This window comes from Chinchilla lanigera, unplaced genomic scaffold (assembly GCF_000276665.1).
Source record: "Chinchilla lanigera isolate Chin_1 unplaced genomic scaffold, ChiLan1.0 scaffold00192, whole genome shotgun sequence".
Lineage (NCBI taxonomy): Eukaryota > Metazoa > Chordata > Mammalia > Rodentia > Chinchillidae > Chinchilla > Chinchilla lanigera.
In genome coordinates this window covers 89,504-96,220 of record NW_004955593.1, presented here as the reverse complement: position 1 = coordinate 96,220, position 6,717 = coordinate 89,504, and the positions used below count along the sequence as shown (strand labels likewise).

At 38.3% G+C, this 6,717-nt stretch overlaps 1 pseudogene; it reads left to right on the top strand.

Annotated features, from left to right (window-relative positions):
- Positions 1-407: 407 nt before the first annotated feature.
- On the top strand, positions 408-1,025 carry LOC102020070 (annotated as a pseudogene).
- Positions 1,026-6,717: the final 5,692 nt, after the last annotated feature.

The window sequence follows — 6,717 nt, the reverse complement described above, 5'->3', positions numbered from 1 at the left end:
GTCGCCGGGCCTTCCAGGTTCCGGCCCCTTCCGAATCCACTTCGGGTCCCGCAAGGCCCTGGAAGACTTTCGACGTCTCTTCCATGGCTAGAGAGTCTTCCTGCGCTCTGGCGCGCTGCAGGTTGCCGAGGTGCCCAACTAGAAGAAATTATGGAGTTTAGAGCCTGAGAATTTTGAAAAATTAAAGCCAGTGCATAGGTTAATTTTTTTTTTCGAGTGGCAGCCAGGAGAAGAACCAGCAGACTCTGTGGTTCAGGACTCCAGACTTGACACAATAATTTTTGCCAAGCAGGTAATTAACAATGCCTGTGCTACTCAAGCCATTGTAAGTGTGCTATTGAACTGTACCCATCAAGATGTCCATTTAGGAGAGACAGTCAGAATTTTCACAAAGTTTTGATGCAGCTATGAAACGTTTGGCATTGTACAATTCAGATGTGATTCGACAAGTGCACAACAGTTTTGCCAGACAACAAATGCTTGAATTTGATGCAAAGACATCAGCCAAAGAAGAAGATACTTTTCACTTTGTCAGTTATGTTCCTTTTAATGGAAGGTTATATGAATTGGATGGATTAAGACAAGGACCAATTGATTTAGGTGCATGCAATCAAGATGACTGGATTAGTGCAGTAGGACCAGTCATAGAAAAAAGGATACAAAAGTACAGCGAAGGTGAAATTCGACTTAACTTAATGGCCATTGTGTCTGACAGAAAAAAGTTATATGAACAGAAGATAGCAGAGTTACAAAGACAACTTGCAGAGGAGGAACCTGTGGATACAGATCAGGGTAATAATATGTTAAGTGCTATTCAGTCAGAAGTTGCCAAAAATCAGATGCTTGTTGAAGAAGTACAAATATTAAAAAGATACAAGATTGAAAATATCAGAAGGAAGCATAATTATCTGCCTTTCATTACAGAACTGTTAAAGACTTTAGCAGAATACCAGCAGTTAATACCACTTGTAGAAACGGCAAAAGAAAAACAGAATGCAAATAAACTCAGGAAACCAAATGAATAGGATGCTTTGGGATATGTACACAGCTCTACATCTAAACTTGTTCTCACGGAAACCATTCCCTCTAAGGAACTTTGAGCAGTTTCCTAATTGACTCTGCATGTTTGGCAAAAATCCAGTCTATCTTGTCTGTAATGCATGGATCCATAAACTTTATCCCTACCTGCATCATGTGCATGTAGTGCATATTCAATAAAAGTGATACTAAGAGTGAAAAAAAAAAAAGAAAAATAAGCTTGTAACTTACTCTTTTTCTGACTTTCTTCCTTTTTTTGTCTTTTTGAGACAGGGTCTCATTACGCAGTTCAGGCTGGTCTTGAACTCACTTTGTAGCCCAGGCTGGCCTAGAGCTCACCACGCTCCTCCTGCCTCAGCCTCCCAAGTGCTGGGATTCCAGATGTGTGCCACCATGCCTGGCTCCCTTTACTTATACAGATCTGAGTTTCTGACCAGAAGAATATTCCTTTTGTCTGAAAAATTTTTAACATTTCATGCAAGGAACGTCCACTGACAATAAATTCTCTCAATTTTGTTTGTCTCAAAAAAAAACCAAATATTTTGACTCAAGTAAGTGAAATATATAAATTTAAAAACTCAATTTTTTGATTCCCTAATAATTTTAACTATGTTTCTGTATACTAAAATTTGTATATTTGGATATGCCTAGCTTTGAAAGAACACAGGAGAAAATAAATCTAACTCAATAACATGGCATACAAGTGGGTCCATTTCTTCCGAAACATTGGATATCTGCACTATGGAAGACACTGTACTGTTGACTGGGGCTCTCTGATGTTTGTGCTTTGGAGAAAAGGAAAGTAGGTGAGACCCCCTGGTGAACGAGAGGGACAGTTAAAAGGAAGTAGTTTGGAGGCAAAAGTCCAGATGAGCTCAGTCATTTGTAAATGCCCCATGGTATTTGGGTGTTTGGGAAACTACATGTCCTCAGTAAGACCAAAGTTTACTTATGAGGAACATAAGAGAAAGCTGTTGGAGGATTCCATTCATCAAACAACAGGTCTCTTAGGTCTTATCACCTTTATAGAAGAGTGAAACACAGAACACAAAATGGGTTTTAGCATTCACATTTAAACACCCCAGATAAAAGAAAGGAACTTTTGACAGGCTGATTTAAGCTGGTGGTTTTGGGCCCTTCCATGTCTCAGTTTATTTGATGCAGTTCACACAGAAACTGTTTTTCACATACAGTTCTAAAGACACGCCACTTTCCATAAACAAAGGATGTCTATGACTCTGAAGAAGAAACAAGAACACAGAGTTTAGTTGATCCAAGAGAAATCACTCAAAAGAATTAAAATCTAATCCAGAAACTCAACATTTGCTCAACAGAATTTCACAACTGCTATGAACCTGGCAAGTGTGTTATGCTTTCCATTTTTTTTTATTTTAAACACGACTGATTTCTTTTAACTGTATTTGTGCACATATTACACTCTCACATATAGATTGTGTTAGGTCAGATGCTCTTTCTCTTTCATTTTGCATATCCTCAAATAAAATAAAAAAGACACTGCATCCCCATTAACGCAATTTCCAATATATGCCCCCAGACCGCGTCTGTATATGAATCTGATATAGATTGTTAGAGTTTTATTTGTGTTGTAGTGGTTTCAGGTTTTTGAGGATCTTAGTCAAGGATGAATTTTTTTTTTTTTTTTTTTGGAATGCGATGGAGACTTAGATCCTCATATACAGAGAACACTGTGATGGACTCTCATAGAGCCACCATGATCCCAAACCATAAAAACAGGGAACACCGTTACATTACAGAATCTGAAGGAGACCTCCATTTGACCACAAAAGTAGGGAAGCCAGCCTTTAAATTCCCTAATTTTGAAAGGAATACTCATATCATTGATGTAATAGAAAGGACTTTCTATCACGTCTGGACATCTTTTCATGGCGTTGCATTTAAGCATATAATGTCCTCTTGGTTCTCTTTAGTGTAACCACATTTAGCACAATATTCATTGATGACACTTCTCTGGAAAAGCACAGTTCAGGTTATATATCCTGGAGCTGCACGAGGCAGCGTGCACCCTGGTGTAGAGGGATGAAATGATCAGACCATTAGTCCAGGTAGCATTCTTTCGAGCCCATGCTAATCCCAACATCCTACCCTTTGACAATAGAGGTCCCAGAGCTTGTTGCGGCTAGCTACGCAGACTAGTGGGAGTAGGGAGCTGCTGTGTCTTCTCCCTCTGCCCTACTCAAAGCATCTTCAGTCCTGCTACTGACCTGAGAGCTGTCCCAAGACTCTCAGTATTTACCTCCAAATCTGTTACTCCCTGATTGGCCACTGTTGTTGGCTCTGCAAACTGATAAATACAAAAAGCCGTTTTATGCTACTCTATTTCATTATGTTCAGTCACATTTTGGTTTAATAAGGACATCGAATTGCCCGAGAGTCATGTCTTAGTAAGAACTCTGTTGTTACCCTAATTCTCTGCAGTGGTGTGTTTTTAATGAATCAGGGAACCACGTATATTAAGTCTGTTCTGAAAAACTCTGTTCATTTTATTTTATCTAATTGCCAACACTTTCAGCACTTCTCCTTTACTATAAAGTCTTAGTAATTCTGGGTATTCCGTCTATTTTTGTGTTCGTACGTATTTCTTTGCAAGTCAATTCAAGTTTGAGAATCAGTTTGTCAAATGTCTCCTTCACATTGAGAGGTACACAGACATTCAGATACAAACCCTGGAAGGTTTATTCCTGGGGAAGAATTACATCATTAATGGATCCAACTCATGTTTATAAGATTACATTGTCTGTTCATAAATTTATGCTATGTCTCCAATTAGTTTATAATTTCTCTCAGTATTAGTCATTCATTGCTCTGAAATTTCTTAAACTTTTAATGCTATTTACTTTTACCATAAGGTTTCTACTGTGATAATTTATAAATTATTTGTTTATCTTTATCTGTGTATTTTCTGTATAAAAACACCTTTTAATATACTGAACATGCAACTTCACAACATTTAGAACCGATTTTATTACATTAGTAGTTTTCCTTTATTTTTTCTACTCTATTCATGTTTAATGCTGATAGTATTGCTTTTCACTTTCTGATTTATACCTTTTATTAATTCCTGATCTTATTACTATGCAGTATTGTTTTAAATTTCATCCAGCTGTGATGATATCTTGCATCTTTATTTCTCAATTTTAATATAAAAGACTTCAATGTTTGCAAAAGATGTATGAGTTTACTTCAGAGTTTTTGTAGCTAATTTAAACTAGTATGCAAAATTAGTTTTATGATAAATAAGTGGTGGTTACCTATGAATCACGTTCTACCCATTTGTGAATTATCTCCGTCACTTATTTGGTCACTGTGTGCTGCCAGCCCAGGAACTATCCCTCTTCACCTCCATTGCTCATACTTGCTCTCCTCTGTCCAAGTTATTTGTACACGGTCTGTCTCTTAGTTCTCTGATTCTCTGACGTGCGTATGCTCCACAATCCACCAAACAAGAAGCACCAATAAGAAAAAAGTAACTTGGAGGCTGTTGATGCCTGGACTTTTTTCTCCTTCTCAGTATCAAGTAACTTCTTCTCCAATTTCAACATCTTCTCTTGATTTCAGTTCTCATTTGATGTGTGTTTTCCACATTCTGTCAACCTCAACTTCCTGGCTGCAGGAACACTATTTCCTCATGTAGTGTTCTAGAGTCCACGCGCCAGAGTCCTCCATAACTTGTTATGTACTGGTTCTTCTGACTCCATCCATTTTGGGTTCTGCACCATTTGTCTAGTCAATGTGCTGCATTAAATGCCCTCTAAATTAAAAAGGTAGACATATTAGATAATCCGTGATTGTTACTGTCAGCCATTACATTGACCAAATATTTCTATGTTAAATCCTTGCCAAAATGCTGAAGAAAATTCAACTGAATTACAGCAGTTAAATGTATTTATCTTTCTATTCTATAAGTGTATGTAATATGCTCCATACCATCAGTTGTGGGAAACAGACAAAATGACACTAGAGTGTCTTCACGAGGCAGGATCAAAAATCCTGTAAATGCTGTTTTGGGGACCATCGAAAGGAAACAGACTCACAAAAATATTACTCTGTGTACTCATGCCCTTTTTCATCAGATGGGGAAATATGCAAATTCTGGCTCTTCCCTAAGTCAAAAGGACAATGAAAGGTAAACTTTTCGAATCAAGTCAGGGCATTGAGGCAGCAAGTACAGTGTGACTACATATGCTCTCAAAAGAGGACTTCCAAAAGATTTTCAAAAAGTGAATTCAAACTGGGGAGAAGCATTTTGCAGGGGATTAACAGCAATGTCTCTTTTACTATTTTAAATACTTTAAAATTATCCATGATCTTATTTTTTAATAAGTTCCTATATTATCCTTTTAAAATATTGACTAGTCTATGGCCATAGGACCCTAAGCAGGCCCAAACCTGTCTAAAATGTTGACTAGCTGTATTGATCCCTTCTATCTGAATTTCTCAATATTAGCATAAACGTTTTCAAATCTGGTAACAAACATGAACTGAACAACAGAAATAATAATAATGATAATGAACAAGGGGATGATGGATCTAAAGACAGAGGGAGGGAGTTGGTTGGGGAGGGGAAGGGAAGTGAAGGGAGCAAAAAGCACCTAGATATGTTAAGTGTGAGGCTAAACCCAGCATTCCTTCCTCCAGGAGACAGAGTTCCTTCCACATAAACAGCACCTAGGGCTTTGCATCCTGTCTACACCCCAGGCCTAATCACAAGATCTTCTTTCTTGCCAGAAGGTACAGCAGCAACTCCAGCTACAGACCCCAGTAACTCACAGAGCCCTAGCAACAATATCTACCAAAAAGAGTCTGATAGGAGGGAGATCACTGGCACACAGGACCCCACCAGACCCGTACCCTGCTAGTTGGACACCTCCTCTGGCTCCTCCACCCTAAAAAACAGCCTGCTTCTTTCTCCATTCTGGCCTGACTGCTGGATTCCTGTGACCCACCTGTATAGTCCCTGGAATCAATAAACTTCCACTGTAACTTTTCTCGCAGCTAATTATTTTGTCGGTTTCACCACAGTTCTTTTCTGACCTAATATTAAGTTCATTTGCGCACTTCGTAAAATGAATGTGAAGATCATGTCCTCCAAACATGTACTATAATAATTTAAAATTTTTTAAATGAATATTTTCAAGTCTTTCATGTGTTCTACTGTTTCACTGTAGAGTCTTTTGTGGCTGTATTTTACAGTTTGAAAAAAGTATATTTTTATCATAAAAGACTAATGATTATTTTTATGAGTTATGTTCCTCTGTCAACTTCTGAATCATTTTTCTTTACTCAGTCTGACACTGTGGTATGCCAGCCACTGACCTATTAGTCCTCAGATCGATTGTGCGTCACTCTTCTCTGTTGTTACTCTACAGGACCTGAGTTTTAGGCCCTGCCTCTCCATCTTCTTGATGGCAAGTTGATCCACCCATCTACAGGCACCAATAGGAGTTAAGATGGTGAGAAGATGGGAGTGCCTACAATTGTTTTTCTTCCTAGCATCAAGTGATATTTGCTTCAACGGCTACAAGTTTTCCTTGACCCTAGCTCCCATCATTAGATTATCACTTTCTAGTTCCTTTTGATCTCAACATATAGACTGAAGTGACACTACTTCTTCTCCTCCCCTCTAGATTAGCAGTGGGA